At 51.4% G+C, this 21,697-nt stretch overlaps 1 protein-coding gene and 1 long non-coding RNA gene across 18 annotated transcripts in view; one reads left to right on the plus strand and one right to left on the minus strand.

Moving 5' to 3' along the window:
• Positions 1 to 21,697, minus strand: part of LOC132344156 (uncharacterized) — a 40,543-nt gene that overhangs the window by 16,366 nt on the left and 2,480 nt on the right. Inside the window, exon 2 of the long non-coding RNA XR_009493287.1 lies at positions 19,697 to 19,771. This is a non-coding gene — a long non-coding RNA (uncharacterized lncRNA). The remainder of the gene's footprint in view (positions 1 to 19,696; positions 19,772 to 21,697) is intronic.
• The window catches only part of CHST3 (carbohydrate sulfotransferase 3), a 37,952-nt gene that overhangs the window by 7,601 nt on the left and 8,654 nt on the right, over positions 1 to 21,697 (plus strand). The window contains exons 2-6 of one of the 17 annotated variants that reach the window (XM_059882466.1): positions 1,608 to 1,702; positions 10,729 to 10,851; positions 11,738 to 11,919; positions 12,276 to 12,347; positions 12,475 to 21,143. The gene's annotated coding sequence lies outside the window, so the exon portion shown is untranslated. Of the gene's footprint in view, positions 1 to 1,607; positions 1,703 to 10,728; positions 10,883 to 11,737; positions 21,144 to 21,697 lie in introns of all 17 variants that reach the window. The other 16 variants (XM_059882462.1, XM_059882465.1, XM_059882460.1 and 13 more) reach the window with 16 other exon arrangements.

A 21,697-nucleotide genomic window follows, 5' to 3' on the forward strand; every position in this document is an offset into this window, starting at 1 on the left:
AGCAGACTGTGCAGTATGGGCCCTAACAGCACGCAGTTCTCAGTCCTTTCCCCTCACTGGACAGACGTCCATTCATCTTCTTCTGGGTCTCAAACCCAACCCTCTCGGCTGCAGAAGCCCCCATGAGTGAGCCCTTTTCCCCGAGCAGAGTCACAGAAGCCCAGCTGGCAAGATGCCTCCTGGGAGTGGTTCCAGCTGCAGCCTCTGAGCTGTCCTCGCAGAAGTAGGAGGGCCCTTAGTGCTGGGCTCCCCTCCACGCCACCCAGGGAGCACACGTGTGATGCTCTGACCAGGGTGCTCTGGCCTTGGGTGCCTGCTCATGCCTGACACCACGCCGGGCAGAAGGTGCCTCCAGGCTAGAAGAGGGCAGGACACCTGGGCACGAATAACCACCTTGGAGTCCAACGGTAATGAGCCCACACAGGTGCACATGAGGGAGGATCTGGGGATGGTTTCACGGAGCAGGTGGGCTTCCAGCGCAAAGAGGCGAGCCCGGGCAGCAAGCACAGGTATGGGCAGGTTCAGATCGAGTGCAGAGGTGGGTGAGGAGTCTAGCTGCACTGAACTGCAGTGTGTGGGATGGACGAAGAAGAGAGAGAGAGAGAAGAGACAGGGAGGAGGTGGTTACACGTGCAAGCTCTGGAGCCAGGCTGTCTGCATGAGGAGCCTCCGTCCGCAGTCACTGCTGTGTGACCATGGCCAAGCTGCTTAGCCTCTCTATGCCTCACTTTTATCACCTGTAAAATGGAGATACTAATAGTATCCACTACATGGCGGTGAGCTCCAGGAGTTGGTGATGGACAGGGAGGCCTGGCGTGCTGCGATTCATGGGGTCACAAAGAGTCGGACACGACGGAGCAACTGAACTGAACTGAACATGGCGGTGATAGGAGAATAAAATGAAGAGTGACCTATCATCCTTTTTTTTTTTAAGGCAACTAGCAAAGTAAATTGAGGTCAGATCATAGAGGCCTTTGGAGGTCAAGCTTTCTGTTTGCTAAACACCCGCTGTATGCCAATCATTTTACAAACCTTCTCACTAAGCAACCTACAACTAATAAAACAAAATTATTAGCACTGCCTCCATTTTATAGATGAGGCACCTGAGGCTCAGAGAGGTAGGGTAGCCTGCCCAAGGTCACTCGGCCAGGTAGAAGCAGAGGCAGTAGTGAAACGCAGGTCTGTCTGGCGCTTAGGTCTTTCTTCAACACGGAGATTAGAGAGACATGACGGAGGCAGCCTGGGGACCTCCCCTGGGCCGGGGCTCACGGCCAGAAGCAGAGCATGGGTGGAAGAGCCATGGGTCCCTAGGCTGGAGAGGGTGGTAACAGGGAAGGAAAGGTTCAGGCAAGGAGATGAGGATGCCCCGGGGCCACAGCACACCGCTCACTGTTCAGAGCCCAGGGACAAGCTGTTGAGTCACTCTGGGAAAACATTGCATCACTGAGTTTCGCTGTGTGCTGCCCACCTGCCAGTTCTCGTGCCCAGAGCCTTGCAAGGGCACCTGCACACCCAGGTAGCAGGACCAGGTCAGCTCCCCGGCTTCCTGCCCTGAGCTCTCCCCAACCTCTGTCTCCCATCTTCCCACTGCCCCCCTCCCACTCCAGCCCCACCTGGATGCGGCAGGAGCTTCTGGAAGTGATGATGGGCATGAAGAGCTTCCAAAAGGACCTCCATGCCAAGCCTGCGACTGGAATCTTGGGTGAGAAGAGACTGCTGGGTTGAAGTTTTAGAGCTGCTTTTCCCTTAAGAATGGTGCTGCTATTCCACTGGAATCACTTCTTAAAAGTAAAAGTGTGCCCAGCACTATGCCAGGTGCCAGCAGCCTCCGCCTTCTTGGAAGGTACAGCTGAGAATCTGCGAGCTCTTTATGTACTAGGCGTCCTCAGGTTAAGTGATTTATTTGCGTCAATCTGATTGCATGAAGTAGCCCCATTTTATAGATGCCATCCCTGAGGCCCAGAAGGCTAGGTGACTTGTCCAAGGTCACACAGCCACAATTCAAACCCTTGGCTCTCCTATTCCAGGTGTACTTAGCCACTCCAGGCTCAAGTAAAGCCACTGGACAATCATAGAAGGTGGGGTGTACCGAACCTATGTCTGCCGAATGATGCAGTGCAGACAGGAAATTCCAGGAGAATTTTCATCTCAAGAGTGTGGGTCACTCCCCAGAGCTTGTTGGAGGTTGTGAATATATATAAGAGGTAACAGAGAGCTCCCAGGTTCCTTGGCTGAGCAAACCCTGCTGACGTGGCCATTTGGGGTGAGACTCTTCCCACTGGAAGGAGCACCGGGGCTCGGAGCGGGGTGGGGGGTGGGGTGGGCGGTGTGTCTGTCCTGGTTTTGGTGGGCCTGACCTGGAAAAGGAGTATGAGTCAAGCGAGGGGCGAGTGCCAGCTTCCTCAACCCAGTCCACGGCACAGGATGCCAGGCTGCCGCAGCTGCTGCTACCACTCCCCACGCCCTCCCAGCCAGCAGGAGGGGCTGGTGGCCAGCCCTGTGCTGAGTGGCACCCTCTCACCCACACCACAACCTAGCTAGAGGGGCACAGTTCTTCCCAATTCACAGGTTAGGACGCTGAAGCTTAGAGAAGTTTTCTGGTGCACTGGAACTCCTTTGGCAGGAAAACGGAGGAACTGAGACTCCTAAGTCTCCCTTTTGCTAAGAGACCAACGGGAAGAGGGAGGGGTTAGCCTGCCCTCTGACACTGAGCCACACAGGCTGGCTGCTCTCAGACTAGTATTTCTGATTCATCTGTCATCACCAGATCCCTGTGTTGCAGGATGAATAACCTCTGGGGTGAGAAAAGCTTTGATTCCCTTGGGCCATGAGTCACTATTTCTCTGGGAGCACTTTTGAAGCCATAGAGCTTCTCCCCAGGCTTTGGAGGGGAGCAGGTTCCTTCTCTGCTTGAGTGCCAGCCCCACCCTGGCCCTGACACTGCCTGCTTGGGGAAGGGCCAGGAAACAAGAGGCCTCCACCAGAGGCCCTGCCTCAGTGATTACCCATCATGTTACCCCCGCCTTACTCTCAGCAGACAGGTGCCACATTCCCAGAGGTCTATGGGGTCTGCAGCCTTGAGGGGTCCCTTGTCCCCTTTAATGCCCGAGGCCCACGTGGTGAGCACAAGTCCACTTGTCCCCCCTCCCCCAGGCATGTCTGGGAATCCCCCAGGACTCCACTGTCTGCAGGGCGGCTCCTCCTGGCACTTCCTCTCCGCACAGGAGGGAGGGGACCCAAGCCAGCTCCTCCCATCTTGTCAGTCTCAGGCCCAGCCACTAAAGAAATAATTTCTGGAGAGCTGTCACTTTTCTCACAGAGAAAGCAGACTGTTAAGTTCGGCTGTAGGGGTAGTTTTGCTTCTCACCGCCCCCAAGTTTTCCTTCTGGGATGGGATTCTGGCTTTGCCTCTGCTTAAATTCAAAAGCCTGTTCAGATGACTCTTCCAAAATGAGAGTCTCACCTCCAAGGAACTTTGCCTTTCCTTCTACAGGTAGTAAACTGGCACCTGCTTTTATTTTATTTTTAGTTTTATTAATTTTATCAAAGTAACTAATCTAGGCCCACGGTATAAAATTGGAAAGGTACAAAAGGATGCATGGTGGTGAAACCTCTTTCCCAGGACTGACTCAGACACCCAGGTCTTTCCTCGAAAGCAACCAGCATTATCAGTTTCTTGTGTATAAGCTGCTTTTAAATTGTCCAGTTTTAGAACTTATGGTTTGCCTTGGGGGGAAGAGATAGTTAGGGAGTTTGGGATCGACATGTACACACTGCTATATTTAAAATGGCAACCCACAGGGAGCTCAGCCTGGTGCTCTGCGATGACCTATAGGGGTGGCAGGGCGGGAGGGGATATACGTATATTTATGGCTGATTCATGTCATTGTATGGCAGAAACCAACACAACACTGTAAAGCAAATAAGATGGCTAACCAGCAAGGAGCTACCATATAGCACAGGGATCTCTGCTCAGTGTTATGTGGCCGCCCGGATGGGAGAGGAGTTTGGGAGAGAGTGGATACATGTGTGTATATGTATGGCTGAGTCCCTTTGCTGTCCACCTTAAACTATCACAACACTTAATCAGCTACACACCAATGTAAAATAAGCTGTCCCTTACGAGCTGCGCTGGCTGCCCACGTCCTAGCCCCCACTCCTCAGTGGTCACCTGGGATTCACCCACGCAGCATAGCCGGAGGCCCTCACATCCCTCATCCCGGCAGCCCCAGGGAGCCAGCCCGAGGTTGTCCCCATCTACAGCGAGTGGCTCCTCCAGGCTCCAGGCTGCCCCTTGTCCATTCTCCCCTCTGGTCTGGCTGGGCGGGGGCCCGCAGCTGGGGCCTGTGGGGTCAGGGCCTGGCGATGGGGATCTGACCAGACCATGCCGCCTCTTGGCCAGACTGAGTGTTCCGAGTCCGCTAGGGGCACACAGATAGGGCGCATCCTTCACTCCTATTCTGAGTATAACCAGAGACCTGCGTGCTCCTCTCCCCACCCGCTTTCCTCTCCCCGCCTCTACTCCCTTCCCTTCCTCCCTGCTCCTCCCCTCCTTTCTTCTTCAGTCCGTGCTGTTCAGCAAACAGTAAAATGAATCTGAAAGTGCCAAGAATGGCACAAGGCAGAGATGAGTGCCGCTAGGAGAGCCCAGTCCCTGAGAATGGCCTTCAGCAGACCTGCCCTTCACATCCCTTCACAGCCTTGTACCTCCTGCTGGGTGACCTTGGGCTTAGCTAAGTGGGTGACCACTTAGCTTCTTGGAACCTCCCTTTCTCAGCTGCTAAGGAAAGAAAGGGCGGCAACCAGGGTCCAAAGGGCTGCCTGGAGAACCTGGAGCTGCCAAAGGGCTTTCTAAGAGGGTGACAAGTTTGAAGCGTGGGAGGGGGCAGTGCTCTTCTTCTAAGGGAATGGGCTCTGAGCACCTGTGAGGTCTGGGCTAAGCCCTAGAGCATGCATGGGGGAGGGGTGGCCCTTCGGGCAGCACTATCTCTGCCTTGGGCAGTGGCTTTCCTTTTCTGTATTTCCACACAGAGATGGACCCTCGGCTTTATATGTTTTATTTTTGTAATAATGAAAGATGTTCAGCATGCAGAATTCAAGTAAAATGGACAAACACTGAGAAGAAAGCAACAAATCACCCCTCAATCTACTACCCAGATGTAACTGACTACCTATGGTCCACATATGTCTCAGGCATATATATATATATATAAAGAAAGGGGAGCAGTGGAGGGACAGAAGGTTTTATAAACATGGGGGAAACACACAGTTTAACTCAGCTTTAGGCCGGTGTTGTAAAGAGGCTGTCTGCCCCCAAAGCAGGCCCCCTCATCTGTTCAGTAATCTACTTGAGGGTCTGGTGCGGGGCAAGGGAACTCTCATGCCGGAATCTTTAAAACCTCCCAATTCAGACAAATTAGACAAAAAAATGAGTTGGCTGAATTACAGATCCTCCTTGATTTATGATGAGGTTGCATCCCAATAAATCCATCATAAATTGAAAATGCATTTAATACACCTAATCTCCCACACATCATAGCTTACCTTAGCCTGCCTTAAACGTGTCCAGAACCCTGACATTAGTGTGGCTCGAATGCTACAATTGGGCGGCGTCATCTAGCACAAAGCCTGTTTTATAAGAAAGCGTTGAACCTCTCTTGTAGTTTATTGAGCTCTACCGAAAGTTTAAAACAGAATGGTTGTGTGGGTGTAAATGGTTGTTAAGTGTATCGGTTGTTTACCCTCCTGACCATGTGGCTGACTGGAAGCCCCAGCTGATTGTACAGCCTAGCCCCAATTCAATTATGGTTTCTACCAAATGTGTATCACTTTCACACCATCTTAAAAGTCAACTGTCTTAAGTCCGGGACTATCTGTAGTACATTCTGGCTCTAGAACAATAGCTTTCGATCTTTTGGGACCAAAACCTCAGACAGAGACACATCCACGTCACTGAAACAAAAGTCTTATGAGACCCATGCTTATCCTTATTAGAGATCCGTAATACACTCTGGTATTTTCTGCCTTCATGGTTCTGTTCTTTAAAAAAAAAAAAGCTTGTCCAACCTACCAAACTGACTCTACAACCTGAAGTTTCGTATGGCTCTGTAACTGTGATTTTCAAATTTGAGCGTGCATCAGCATCACCTGCAGAGCTTGATAAACACAGTCCTCTGCCCACCCCCGAGAGATTCTGACTGAGATGGTTTGGGCTGGGAATGGGGGGTGGCGCGGCAAGAATGTGCATTTCTATCAAGTTCCCAGGTGCTGCTGCTGATCCAGGCCCCCATCTTTGAGATCCCACCCTCCTAGAATATGTTTTAAAGCAATGTACTCTCTTGGCAGAAACGATCAGAGAATTTGCTGTATTCAGCAGATGAGAATTGCTGGTGCCTTAGCCCAAGAACTGTAGGTCTCTGGCATTTTTGAGGAGACTGATCAGGCACTATCTTTGGGATCTTAAACACCATCCTCCTGAAATCCACCCTCCTGAATACAGAAAAGGTCTGCTAAGCAAAAGGACGTTTATACCCAGCCCTGGTTGAATTGCCTGCCTATTAATCCCAAGCCCACAGAACATAAAACCCTCCCAGCCCTTTTGAAAACACTGTTCTATAGGCAATGAAAGGCACCATTTACCGTGTGGATTTCACTTTTCTGTTTTTGGAAAGGGAAGGAGGTAGGTCAAGTGTGACCACCCCACAGAGAAAGCTGTCCCCTGGCTCCCATTGGGGTCTGGTGGGTTTCATTGTCCCTGGATCCCCAGCTTTAATGGGAAACTCTTCCTGGCCTGAGTGGCCGCTTCAGTGCCCAGACTTTCCACCCTGCTGACTTACGAGACTGGCCTGTGTCCCAAGCTGCCTCTGCTCCTCCAACCAGAGGGCTCAGCCCCCACCCGGAATCCTCCCTCGTTCCCTTCGTAGCCTTGGGGCCCCTCCCCAGCTCCGCAGTCCTCCAGAAGCCAGCCCTCAGCTGGGAGCAGCTTCGTGAGGGAGAGAAGTGTTAAATGGGCACAGAGCCCCCTCTGTTCCATTAACAATGGCCCGTTGATGACTGGATTCTGCCTGGTTGGGCCCCTTGACTGGACTTCGGAGAGGAGGAGAGACTCCAGCCCCCCAGGCAGCTACTTCTGGGTGTGAGGTTGATTCAGAGGCCGAGGCATCTGTCTGCCCACAGAACCTCATTCTTCAGGCCCTGTGATGCAGCAGTGAGAAGCCCTCTCACCCCTCCCATGCTATCCCAGGGATAGCTTGGGGCCCCAGGAGTGATTCACTTCAGTCTAATTCAACAAACGTCTATTGAACAGCTCCTGGGCACTGAGGCTCGGAGCTAAGTAGCTGTGGGAATAAGAATAACTGCTGACATGAATTCAGCGCTTACTATAATCAGCCCTACCCTGGCTGCCCAACAGAGTCACTAGGGAGCTTATAAAAATTCCAATGCATAGACACTTTCCCCAACCCCAAATTTTCGGAGTGAACCCCGGCACTATTTTGTAAAAGCTAAGTGCTTCTCGTGCCCAGCTGACATTAAACATCACCAGTCTTCTACTGGTTAAACACCACGCTGAGAATTTAACTTGATGCGACCTGTTTCATGTAGCACCTGCTGTGGGAGGCTGAATAATGTGCCTCCCACCCAAGATCTCCACGTATGAATCCCCACATCTGCGGACATGTTATTCCACATAGTAAAAGGAACTTTACAGTGTGATTAAGGATTTTGAGATAAGAAGATTATCCTGGATTATCCAAGTGGGCCCAGTAAAATCAGCAGGGTCTTTATAAGAGGGAGATTTAACTATAGAAGAGGCCTGAGTAATGCATTAAGAAAAGCTCAACCAGTCACTGCTGGCTTTGAAGGCAGATGAAGGGGCCCACAAGCCATGGAAAACAGGCAGCCACGAGAGCGGGAAAAGGCAAGGAAGAAGGTCTCCCCAAGACTCCAGAAGAAGCACAGGCCTGTTGATTTTACGCCAGTGAAACTGATCTTAGACTTGACATTCAGAACTGCAAGATAATAAATATGTGCTTTTAAGCTACCAAGTTTGTGATAAGGTGTTAATACAGGGATATTACTAACCGTATTTTATAGACAAGGCACAGAAATGTGAGGCACTCACTTGGGGTCACAAAGGCAGAGCTGGAATAGGAAGAACTCAGGTGCATCTGACCCCTTAATCCATGCTCCCTCCACCTCACCACACAGCCCCTACTTTGCAGCCAACCAGACATGGATTCAAATCTCAGTTCTGCCATGTTCTGTCTTTGCGTCCTTTGCTAGTCGTGGGTACATTTGGCCAGGGTGGAGGCTGCAGCGAGGTAGGTGTGGAGACCAACTGGAAAGCTAGTGTGGGCCAGGTTATCTCCAGGTGGAACACCACGTGGAAGAGCTTGAACTTGATTCTGAAGGAATGGTGCCCACAAGGTGCCATCCTCTTCTTCCTTCTGCATTTCATGATGCTGCCTCAGACTTTCAAGCCCACTCAGTCTCTGGAATCCGGCCCTCCTGTAGCAGCCCAGCTGCAGTGCGGAACTACAGGGCCGGGACCAGGAGCAGCATTCTACTCACTGTCACCTGCAGCCAGTCTGGGGTGGCCGCTAAGCTCCCATTTCATGGGAGGCCAGCAATGGCCTGGTGCCTCCAAAGCACATTTCCTCAAAGGGCCCTCCAGCAGCCTTGTGTTTAGGGCCATGCGTGTCTTAGAGAAGGCGTGTGAGACATAAAGAGGTCCCGGAGATGTTCAGAGTTGCACAAGTTGGTATTGGTCTTGGAAGACCGGTCCCTGGCCAGGACTCTGATCTGCCCCCTGCCACACAGCTGCTGCCTTTTGGCCAAATCTGCCCACTCAGTGCTAAAGACAGTGGATGAGTCCATGGACTACGGAGACAGACTTCCTGGGTTCAAATCCCAGCTTTACCTTACAACGGAGTGCAAGCTGAGTGCTTTGATGGGGGGGAGGGGAGAGCTGTGACTGTTATCTGTGAAGGCACTGGGGCACCTTCCTCACAGGATGGTTCTGAGGACTCCATTTATACATGTGTGTGAAGTGCTTGGAACAGTAGCTGCTTCATTAGAAGTATTAACTTCTGTTATGATTCAGCTCCCCTAGGGCAGAGACTGTCTTCCTCCCCTCTATTCCCAGTGCCTCTTCCCTTGCTTGGCCCAAAGGAAGAACTCAGGAAATGAATTTACTGGTTGACTATCAGCATTTATCAGCCAGAGGCTCCCTAGGGACTTTCCCAAATGTATTCACTTTTCAAACACTCCACCTTAGTTACTCAAACCCTTCTCCTCCTCCTCCTTGCTTGCGAGCTACAGAATTGGCACAAAACATCCTGACGCTTGCTCTGCCCCGTGGTAGGCCCATGAGCAGTTCAGAGATAACCCAGGATCGCCAGGTATCACCAACCTTGAGGACAGTGCTGCACAGTTCACATGCTGCCCAGACCTCCTCGCTTCAGGACCATGCCTGACCCTCCTACTCAGGCCTCCCTGGGACCCCTGAGCCATGCGGCAGCCCAGTTTGAGCACCTCATCCACACCAGCTCTTCCAGCTGACGGGGGCTCAGATGTCCTGTCATCCCTCCAGAGACCTGTCCCCCTCTTTCTTTTTCCCCTATTTTGAGGATGGGCTTCCTCCCCCAAGCTTGTCCCTGCACATGAATAGACCCCAGGAGAGTAGCCAGTTCCTGCTATTCCAAAAAGCCAAACTTGGAGTTCCCGACTGGACTCAACTCCTATGCTGCTCCTGCCCCGGGAAATGCATTTCTGCTCATTCTTATCTCTCACCTCTCGCTGCATTTTACAAAGATCTCCTCAAAACCTAGTTTTCTTTTTTTCTATTTAATTGCACTTTTGTTTCAAGATAATTACAGACACACATGCAGTTTTAAGAAATAATACAGAGATCCCTTGAACCCTTTACCTGGTTTCCCCCAATGGTGAAAAACTCCTGCAATATCACAACCAGGATACTGATGCTGATACAGCCAAAGTTCAGAACATTTCCGTCACCACAAGGACCCCTCATGCTGCTGTATTACAGTTGTGCCCACTTCCTTTCCACCCCCACCCCTTCTTAAACTCCTAAAAATAACAATCTGTTTTTCTCTCTTATAATGTCATTTCAAGAATGTTATAGAAAAGAAATCATGCAGTATGTCACCTTTTAAAACTGGCTTTGTTCACTCAATACTCCCAAATTCATTTAAGTTGTGCCATTTTACAGCTGAGCAGTATGCCGTGGTATCGGGCGGCTGGTTTTAAACAGAACACTCAAACACTAACCTAGAAGCTTCCAAGCACTGTATCCTGAGTAAAACAAGAATACTGGCATGTTCACCCGGTATCGAGCCCCGGTCAGCAGCTCCCCTGCCAGTCTGGCCTTGAAGCTGAGCTAGTGTGCACGCCGGGCAGTGGCTCCGCTGAGATGCCCTGAGATGGTGCTCTCTAAGAGGAAGCTGGGTGCTCTAAGGTGTGGCTCTCAATCTTCCATCACCTAGGGAGCTTTAAACAACTGATGCCCAAGCCATACCCAGACCAACTCAATTGTAATCTCTAGAGGTGGGACCCCGGCCTCAGTAATTTCTGAAACTCCAGATAACTCTCACGTGCTGTCAGGGCCGAAATGCAGTGCTCAGGCAGAGTCAGCAAATGCGTAGCAGCACGCTACCCCTCTAGACATGGCAGATATCACCAAGCAGTCACCGTACTCTCTTCCTGCAGAGATCGACCTTTGCAAACGCGGCGCTCCAGGCAGTCACTTCCAACTGATCGACTTGGCCCAGGAACTGCAACTGACTTGCCCTCCCAGCTGAGAAGCCTGAAACTGGCAACCGTCCTGTCCAGGTGTGTCTAGGCCTGGGGCCTGATGCATTAGGTAAGCGTCCCTCCAAATCATGCTACAGAGGAGAGGCTTGGCCAGTAGTAACAGCAGCCGCAAAGCTAGAGCAGGCCAAGGTTTTCTGGGCTGGTTCTGTAGGGAAAGGCGAAGGGAATCAGCCAGTGTCCATCCCCTGCAGCAGCCTACAGCCCAGCTGTGGGGGAGATGTACACGCAGAGGGTGAACCAGCGGTGCAGTCAGCACAGACAGGCTCAGGCGCACACTGGTGCAAGCCTGTAATAACAACCAGCCTGTGTGCCATCCTCTCTATTTTCAGAGCCTCACACCAGCTTAGCTGATGTTCATGACAACCCTGTGGGGATGACCCAGGCTCAGAGTGATTAAATACCTTCCCTAAAATTACTAGAGAATAAATGGGAGAGCTTAAATAAATGGAGACGGAAATGGCAACCCACTCTAGTATTCTTGCCTGGAGAATCCCATGGACAGAGGAGCCTGGCGGGCTACAGTCCATGGGGTCGCAAGAGTTGGATATGACTTAGCGACTAAATCATCGTCAAATGGGAGAGCTGGCACTCAAGCCAAGACTGATTGCAAGTATGGGGCCTGTGTTTAGTCCTCGGAGCAGTTAGCTATCGATAGCCTGGACCTCTCTCCCCACCCTCAGCCTCCGCCTCTCCTTTCCAGGAGGGGCTGGATACAGATGGGCTCCTTGGCAGCCATGGAGCAGCCCAGACAATAGCAGTAGTCAGTGTGGGCTAAGACCCCGGGGCTGCCCTCTCTCCTGCCCCTTCCTCCCCCACAGAGCTGGTGCTGGGAGGGCAGGCAGAACTCCCTGGTGAAAAAGAGAAGAGGCTGGGATTCTGATTTTTCTGTTGTTGTTTTTGCTAGGAATAAAGTCCCTTCCTGCTGTTAACAGCAAGGAGCTTGGAGGAAACTGTGGGACTGAGGACTACCCTGGAGGATCCAAATTCTGTGTCCTCTGCATTGAAGACAGCAGGACTGGGGGAAAAAACCAGGCAGCAAAAGAAATTCCCCTCTCTCCATCTGTCCCTTGCATGGACAGTCTCCAGGTGCAGAAAGGTTCGAAGTCTCCTTAGGAAGGTCAGTCAGTGGGAGAAAGCAGGAAGGGGATCCTGGGCCCAGGTACTGAGAGTTTTTTTCTCTTCCAGTCATCACAGAAATCCTGTCATGGTGGCTCAGCCGTACAAAAAGGCTCATTTTGCATCCCATCTGATGCAGGCAGGGTGGCTCCTGAGCAGCAGCTCAGGATCTGGGCCACTTCCACCTTGCAGTAAGCCAGTTGGAACATGTGGCCTCCAGTCTTGCCATAGCAAGAGAAGACAGGACCCGGGGGGTGTCTGGGATCAATTTAAGGACCAGGACTTCAAGTGACTGACATCACTTTAACCTATCTCCATCCCCACAGGTCAAAACCTGGTCACTGGCCCAACCTAATTGCAAGAGGGGCTGGGGAAGGCAAAGAGCATGTGGGTACCTGGTGAGTACCAAGTCTCTGCCAGTTGTTTGCCCAGAATTTCACCCACACAGAATATTAAAGAACATTTTGTTCTTCAATCTAATGGACCACGCCCCATTTTGATTTGCCCTTTATATGCTTTCTTTAGGCAGCTGACCTCAACCTTCCCTGCTGTAATACCCATGGCAGATTATGTTCACACTCAAGGCACACTCCTATGGACTTGCCCAAGTTTTCCCAAAACCCAAGAAACATTTTGTAGGAAAGCCCTAAGACTTTTAAAGTTTTGGCTCTTATTCATGAAAACATATAAAGGTATGTGAGTAAGAATATAAAATTAGCCGTGTGAAGAGCTTTGCCAGCCGTGGTGTGGGATGGATTGGCAGCAGTTCTGTGCAGTGTCCTAGGCTCTCTGTAACTCTACCTCTGCTCTCGTTCATGAAAGCAAAAGCCAAGCAAGGGAGGAAGGTGGAATCATAAGAACCTTGTATCCATTGCAGTTCTTTTCAAAAGTACTTTTTGCTCCCCCATTTGATGCTTTAACTATTCTTAGTGACCTCACCATTAATTATAATATGTGCTTTTGTTCAGTAAAGGGTTTTACTGTTACTGTTGTTTAGCTGCTGTGTCATGTCTCACTCTTTGCGACCCCGTTGACTGTTGCCCACCAGGCTCCTCTGTCCATTGGATTTCTCAGGCAAGAATACTGGAGTTAGTATTCCTTCTCCAGGGGATCTTCCCAACCCAGGGATCTAACCTGCATCTCCTGCATTGGTGGGTGGATTCTTTACCACTGAGCCACCAGGGAAACCCGAAAGGGTTTTATGTGCTAGATCAAAGGTTTGGAGGATAGATCTACAAGGCATGTTCAGATGGAGGGTTTGTGTAAGAGGAGGCTTGCAACTTGGCTGGCACTGGGGGGTGATGTCAGATGGCAGAATGGCAAACCAAAGGGTGGTAAGGAACTGCGTTTGGTAGCCAGGAAGGATCCCATAAAGTTGGAAAGGCAAGCTGATTTGATCTCACACGCCAGCTCTAATGGATTGGCACTGCACTGAGAAGGCGTGTGAGGCCACATCTAGTCTCAGCTGAAAAGAAGACAGTGACTGATCAGTGATGTCTGCCCCGGGCATAGGACTGCGGAGTGGAATGTGTACTGTTTATCTGACAACCCTGTGCTGGAGGTTCTTGATGGGCGAAGCTATGAGAGTCAGGGTAATAAAGTTGGGCAGGGCCATCACTAACCTGGGAGGCAGGAGACCTTTTAGTGGTTCAAGTATCGTCACTATCCAGTCATGCCTTCGTGAAGCACATCCCCTCTCTGAGCCTGAATGGCTACAGATGAAAAATGAGGAAGGGTAGGTAAGAAAATCTCCAAGCCCTTTCCAGTTCTGACATTCTGCACTTTTAGGGCAAGAGCCATGTTTTTCTTGATTGGTGGGGTAGGGTACAGGACAGATTTCCCTTGGACCTTTCCAAAAGAAACACCCTCTCAGACTTGCACTGCTGAAGGCAAGTACAATGAGAGCTGGAAAGTCAAGCTGCTTTGTATAAGGCTCTGGCCTGAGCTGCTGCCGACAGCATGATTTATGTCCTGGGGGCAAAATCCACTGGCATTCAACTTGACCCCAGCCTGACAGCTCTGAGGCCTCCTGCCTCTGTTCACTGCAGCCAGAGTGGAGCCGGCTCCTCCACAGGGGTCCCCTGTACCCCAGGCTCCTGTCATTCTGCAGCCACACTCTCATCAGCACACTCAGAGCTTCCTGGCCAGGCGGGGCGTGTGGAATTTGTGAGCAGCGCTGATCTACAGGGAAGCTGGGGAGGGAGCATCCTTAAGGGTTCTGCCTGTTGTCTTTCTGGGTCTCTGTCCAGCTTCTCTGCTGCTTCGGGGCTGACTATAGTACCTGGGACAGGGAAGTCAGCACGTTTATCCCCAGATGAGGCTGACAGTGAGGATAAGATGCCCAGGGCCAAATGCTGTCCATAAATGACAGGATATTGGCTCTGCCTGAGGGATACTTCTAGCTGTGGTCAGGTCATTACTTTCCTTCACCCTGGTATTTGTAGGAGACTGAGACCCCACCCGACTGCAACCAATCCGGTACTCACCACCAATCACAAGCCACAGAATCTGCTGCATCTGTAAAGACAGGGTGAGCGGTTCCTAAGTAGGACCATTTATTATGACTTGGGCTTGGGTTAGGCACTGCCCTAGCATCTTCTCATTGGGTTCCTCATGACCACTGAGTGTACAATAGATGCTGTAAGTGTCCCACTGACAAACAGTGAAACCATCGAGTTTAAGTTCCTTTCCTAAGGTCACAGGGCATCAAGGTCAACGTGTAAAAGCAAAGAAGTCAAGAGAAGCCACAGTTGTGGAGAGAGTCCCTGTATGATTTGTTCAGGCTTTTCCAGGCTGTCTTGTCTGTCTGTCTGTCTCTCTCCCTTTCTATATATGTGTGTGTGTGTGTGTGTGTGTGTGTGTGTGTGTGTGTGTATATGAGTGTGTGTGTGCACGCACACACTAAGTTGCTTCTGTCTGTCCAACTCTGTACGACCCTATGGACTGTAGCCCACCAGGCTACTCTGTCCGTGGCATTCTCCAGGCATGAATATTGGAGTGGGTTGCCATGCCCTCCTCCAGGGGATCTTCCCAACCCATCAAGTGAACCTGAGTCTCACGTCTCCTGCATTGGCATGTAGCATGGGGGAAGAAAAACTACGAGAAACCACAGCCAACTTTTAGAGACAGTTATGAATCAATTCATTCGCCTCACAAACATTACGAGCCCTGCCTCATGCCAGGTGCTGTGGGCACAGCACAATACGGGGCTGCTGTCCAAGGAATGAACAACAGACCCTCCCGGAGTCCTCCGCTGCCCTCCTTCCCCTGCCTATTGTTTATAAATTCACTTTTTTCCCCTATGGAAAACAGACATACCATAAAATGTATTATTTAACCGTTTTTAAGTGCACAGTTCCGAGGCATTAAGTGCATTCACACTGTTATGCAGCCTTCACCACAGTCTATCTCCAGAACTTTTTCATTTACCCAAATTGACACCGTGTCCTCATTGAATACTAACTCCCAGGGTCAGGCAACCACCTTTCTCCTTTCTGTCTCTCTGATTTGGCTCCTCTAGGCACCTCAAGTGCATGCGTGCGGGCTAAGTTGCTTCAGTCGTGTCTGACTCTTTGTGACCCTGGGACCATAGCCTGCCAGGCCCCTCTGTCCATGAGATTAGGCATAAATCCTGGAGTGGGTTGCCATGCTCTCCTCCAGGGGATCTTCCCTACCCAGGGATTGACCCTGCATCTCCTTCATTGGCAGGCGGGTTCTTTACCACCAGAAGCATATGGGATGTGTCCTTTCATGGCTGGCGTATTTCTCCTAAGCACGCCGTCCTTCAGGCTCATGTACGCTGTGCACGTCACAGGCCCCACACTGACTTCCTTAAGGTCCCATGTGTCCCTCCCTCCTCTCCTCCACGCTCTCCCCACTTGCTCAGACCACCTCCCCTCTCCTGGACCTGCGCAAAAGGGACAGCCTGGTCTCCCAGCCTCCAGTCCTTCCTTCCTCAGTGCATTTCCCACACCATTTCCAAAGTAACTTTACATTTCTCTTTTTAAGCTTCAGATTAGATTTTTAAATTTTTTAATTAAAGTGGTTTAGGTATGGTTGTCAAAAAGTCAAATACAAAAAGGTAGAAAGTGTAAAGAAGCATCACTCAACATTCCATCTTTGCAGCTGTGCGTCAGCGTTTGTAACCCCCGCATGGCTTGCTTTCACCGGGCCAGTGCACTGCCTCAACCAGCCCCCGTCTGCTGAGACACTCAAGGCGCTTCTCACACGTTGGACTCCCAAGGCTGGGTGCACATCCTGGGCCATGAGTCTCAGCTCACATAGAGGTCAGTTCCAAACAAGCCAACTGACTCTTCACCTGGCTGCCCGGCTGCACAGCTGTGGGCATCCTGGACACCAGCCTCTGCTGCAACCCTTGACTAGGCAAGGGCTAGAAAGCCTAGAGCAGTGGCTCGGCGCTGACCTGGCCCAGGGCCAGCGTGAGAGACACGGGAAGTACCTTTGCTGATAGGGGGGTGGGGACTATTCTCTGGGGCCCTGTATCCATGCAGCTGTCAGCGTTTTGCACAAAATGTGTTTCTCACACAGCTGAGCAGGCCCTGATGAAGTGACTGTGTCAAATGAGGGTAGAGAGAACTCTCCCCCCCATCCTCACACAGGAAAACAGGGCTGAGGGGCCGCGGGGGTCTGTCCTTCCAGAGATGGCTCCCTGAGAGTCTGTGGCAACCCCCACGCCCACCACCACACCAGGCTAGCCCTCAGCCCTCTGGTCCATCCCATGGCTCTGGCCCACGGCTTCTCATAAGCTCTTAGATGTCCACTGTTGCTCAGATGATACACACCTCCAACTTGGGAGTGTCTGCTCTGGCTCTGTCTTGGCTGAGGCTGGACATGTGCCCATAAGAAAGTTTTAGATGGTTTGTTTTTAGGAGAGGAAGCTGGAGTCCCGGAACAGGAGGGATTTGGGAAGGAATGACACCCCCAGGCTGTGCAGGGGAGCATCCCTCAGCCAGGTCCCCATCTACTTCCTTGTTCTCTCATGCCTTCTCTTCTTCCTTCCATCCCTGGTTCATGTAATGGCACTTGGGCATTTACTCTCCTGTCAGACACCAAGTTGGACAGCCCACTAAGTTGGATATCCATCTCTGGATATCCTTACATGAAACAGAACCTCATCTGGACAGGCCACTGAATGGACTCCTGCATCCTCCCAGCAGAGATCGCCTCTGAGCATGCGTGCTCCTTCTCCTGGCCCTGCCCCCTGCCTCCACTCAAGGGGATCTAGAGCCACTCATGGAAGCCCTTCCAAGGTCTCCCCTCCTAGGTGTCCGGGCACCTGGCATGGTCAGGGTACCTCCCAGCCCCCAGGGCTGCAGCTCATGAGTAGGTTCAGAGTTTCCCCACAATGGGCTTCACTGCTCCTGTCTCTGCCCAGGACCCTCCTCCGTCTCAGCCCCTGGCCTTCCTCAGCCCAGGCAGCTCCTCCTCCTGCCGGCGGAAAGGCTGTAAGCAGAGCCTGCCACAGCAGAGGCCCTGATCCCCACTGTGCTCTTGGCCCGGAGCGAGCCAAGCGAGGGGAGTGGAGCTTTGCTGCCTGATGCAATGTCTGGCAGGGCCCGTCCCTTATCAGAGCAGCATTCACAGCAGAGTCTGGGATCCCACCTCCTCCACGGGAGGAAGCCATCCAAGTACAAAACTGTTCTCTGCTGAGGGCCCTTTGCCAGGTCACGAGGGAGGCCTGAGCAGAAAGGGCCCCGAGGGGAGAGCAGGGTAGGGAAGCCAGTGCCTGGAGTGTAGGGCCTCAGATCACCGCCTGCTTTCTTTCCAGGGCTCCCTCACTGGGGTTGCCTGGGCTGCCTCCGCTGTTTTCTGCCCTCCCTGCTACTACCACGTAGCTGGGGAGACTTGGAACTGAAAGCCACAGGCCGAGGTTCTTTTATACCTCAAAAGGGTATCCCAGATTGTCATGACAATTCGAGACTAACATATGTGAAGCCCCACGCACAAAGGCTGGCCCGCAGTACACGCTTGTAGCACACTCCCGTAGTGTATGCATGTAGTATCCACTCGGTCCCTGTTTGGGGGGCACTCAGCGCACAGCCCACTGGTACCCTTGCCTGGGAAACCCCATGGACAGTGGAGCTTGGCAGTCCATAGTCCATAGGGTTACAAAGAGTAGCATGCGCCTGAGCGACTAAACATCAGCAATACTCAGTGCACACATGCAGCACAGGCCACAGCATAGACCTGCTTCACTCAGATAGGGAACAGTGGCTTTTTCTTCTTTCTCTTTGTATTTTCCATCAACTTAGAATAACTGAGCATCTCACAGTGGGCTAAATTCTTCGGAAAAAGCATTCAACTATTCATTCTACAGAGGCACTTACTGTGCCTGGAGCACACGGAGCAGGGATACAGAGGGAGCTCACACGCCAGTGGCTGAAACAGGCAGTGAACAAGCACATTTCCATCCAAGAAGGGAGCAAGCAAGGTGCTAAAAGGGACAGGGAGAAGGGAGACGGTCCACATTAGGTCAGCGGGCAGGGAGGGACTCTGAGCTGAGTCCTGAGTTTAACTGGGCCCAGGACAGCTGCCCTGCTCCCCTGCATTCAGGCAAGGCTGAGCCGGCATGTGCCCCTGGCCTTCTCCACCACTGGCCCTGCTGCCCTGGCAGTGTGACCTCTGCTGGCATCCCAGCAGGGGGATACCACCTTTTCCTTTGGCTATTGCGTTACTGCTGGGTGTTGAGGGGAAGAAAGGTATCGAGTACTCCCCCAGAGATGGCATCTGCCAAGAAAAGGAAGAATTTTTCATTCTTCCCATGAGCTAAGCAAGGCGGATACCACAGCTCTAGGGAGGGTTTGTCCAGTGTCGCAGATATCACAGACACACTTCTTGCAAAGGGCCTCCTGCAGGCCACGTGCGTGACCCCCATCTCGGCCATCCCCCATGACCCTGTGACCTGGCATCTGTGACCCTCTGCTACCTCCTGGGTCTGGGGATCTCTAAACCACCCTCTCCTGACTGCCCATTTGCCTGCTGGCCTTCCAAAGCTAACCCTAGGGGCAGCCTGCCTGGACCAGGGCCGAGGAGCCAACAGCCTGCCTGGGATTTCATCTGGAGGGAGTTTTCACCCTCGTATCTTCCTTTTAGGGCAATGTCAGCAAGGTTCTCAGGAACCCTGTATTATTCAGGGGCTAAGGGGGCTGGGACAGCAAGTCAAAAATAGAAACACTTCCTGGAAGGGAAGGAAGGAGAAGGTTCAGGATATTTGTCATCAACACAGTCAACTTTGTAAACTGTACCAAAAATGTTAGACCCAGAAGAGAGAGGACAGCCAACACAACTCCCTGTGCCCTATGCCTGCTTTTTCTCCCTCTCCATGCACCAGATACTGCTCCTTAGAGCAACATTATACAGCAGGAACCACCCTTTTCATGCTACCAGTAAAGAAACTGAGGCCCAGAGAGGTTAAGTCACTTATACAATGTCACACAGCATGTTAGACAAACAGGAAGAACAAGAACCCAGGACTTCTGGTCCTAGCTCCTTTGCTTCCCTCACATCATCAGATCCGGGCCCTTTCTGCTGAGAGCCTAGAGGGAAGAAAGCCAATATTTCAATCCTCTGTGCTCTGCACTCAGTACTGGGTCTCACCCTCCTAGCAGGACAGGCGGCCTCACACACCACAGGCTAAACTGGGTGAGTGAGGAACACAGCCCTGCCCAGAGTTCTGCAAACACATGCTGACCGCCTGCCAGTCAGCAGCTTCAGTGAGCTGACTTACCAGGAACTTGCTGGGCAGTGGGTACATGGCAGGTGCTGTTCTAGATGCTGGTCTGGACTTCAGAGAACTTGTAGCCTAGGAATGAGAGACAGACACGCCATCAACTGCAAAGTCCAATCATATGTGCTGTGGAGCGGGGGTGTCACTGTGGAACCTCGAGAGGCTGGAATGACTTAGATTTGGGAGCGGCAATCAGGCTGTTGCTGGAGGAAACTTGGGCAAATTATTTAATCTCTCTCAACCTCAGTTTCCTCATCTGTAAAATGGGTCACTATCTAACAGGGCTTTTGTGGGATGAGGAAATACAAATCAAGTCTTTGGCATGCTACTAGGCACAGAGTAGTAACTTTATAAATGTCAACAAATTTCATCAACTCACATCCTTCTAGTTGGCTCTTTCAACCAGAGTATAAGTCCCATGAGGGCATGGGTGGGGTCTGCTTGTTCCCTGCTGTGGGATGCAGTGCCTAGACTGGCACATAGTAGGTGCTCAGGAGATATTTAATAAGTGCATGGAAATGGCCCAGAAGAATTAGGAAGAGGCAAGAATATTCAGTTACCCTTGAACTGGCCTTGCAGCCCTCTTCCCTCCTGGCTCATGTCCACCCACCTTTACTCCCAAAGCACCCTGTCCTTTGGCCAGGGTGAGCTGCCTGCTGCGCCCCCCCGGCCCCCCCACCGCTCTGCCCTGCACAGCTGAGGCCCTCCGCTTTGGCTGCCAGGGTACACATCTGTCTTCTCATAAGCAGAACCTGAGTCTCACTGCTTTCCCCAGAGGGTAGATTTTCTGGTTGTCCCTAAAACCACTTCCATTGTATGATGAAGCTGCAGCCTGGGGACCCTCCTTTCAGCCCTCCCACTCCTCAGCGTCAATATCAGCTTGGAAAAAATTCATCTTTCCCAGAAAGAAGGATGCTCCCGGATGCACAAGGTCACAATAACACTTTTCTAAACTTATAGCAGACTGTCTCCCATGGATGAGAGTCCTTGTGGAGAAACAGAGAGACTTTTGGAAGAGGGGGTTGTGCTGGAATCTGGGGGCTTGGGGTACAGGTATGTGTTTGATGGTGAGGATAAATGAAAGCAATGGTGATTCAGGCTGCACTGGGCAATGGTGTATTTGCTCTGGCTTTTAAAAATATATACAGTTTCAGTTAGGAGTCATTTATTCCTTTAACCATTCTGTCATTTAGCAGCCATGCATGAGTGCCTCCTGTGTGCCTGGCCCAGTACTAAGGGATAGTGAGGGGCCCAGACAACTGCCTGCCCTCCACAAAGAGATGGTCAGCACTGAACAAGTCATTTCAAGTGGGTGTGCTTTATGACAGAGTCTCAGGTCATAATGCGGTGGGGCCAAGGGGGCCCTAACCTATCCAGGAGGAAGCTGCCCCACGAAGCTGAGACCTGAAGGCCAAGCCGTATGAAGGATTTTGCTAAAATTCACATGGTATGGTGGAAAACCTTTAGTTAATTTTAAAACATTTATGCATCCACATGGTAAAATTTATACATCCACATGGTAAAATTTCTAATAGTGCGCAATGCTACACAGTAAATGCTGAGACTCACCTCACCCTTCTCTCCTGACCTACCCGTTCCTGTTACTGGCCTCGTGTCTCCCTGCCGTCACAGTCCACTTGTATCTAGCATTTATATTTTTCTCTCCCTTAATTTTTTTTCATCCTGCATCAGAAGTTCTCAACCTGGGATGATTTTGCACCGCCCCACCCCTCCCTACCCACTCCCCCTCACCCAGAGGACATCTGTCAATGTCTGGAGACATTTCTGATTGTCACAGCTGAGCAGAGGACACTCTACTGGTATCTAATGAGTAGAGGCCAAGGATGCCACTAAACATCCTACAATGTACAGGACAGCCCCCACAACGAAGAATTATCTGATCCAAAATGTCAACAGTGCTGACATAAAAAAGAACAAAATAATGCCATTTGCAGCAACATAGATGAACCTGGAGGTTATCATACTGAGGAAGTCAGACAG

Source organism: Bos taurus, chromosome 28, assembly GCF_002263795.3.
Source record: "Bos taurus isolate L1 Dominette 01449 registration number 42190680 breed Hereford chromosome 28, ARS-UCD2.0, whole genome shotgun sequence".
Lineage (NCBI taxonomy): Eukaryota > Metazoa > Chordata > Mammalia > Artiodactyla > Bovidae > Bos > Bos taurus.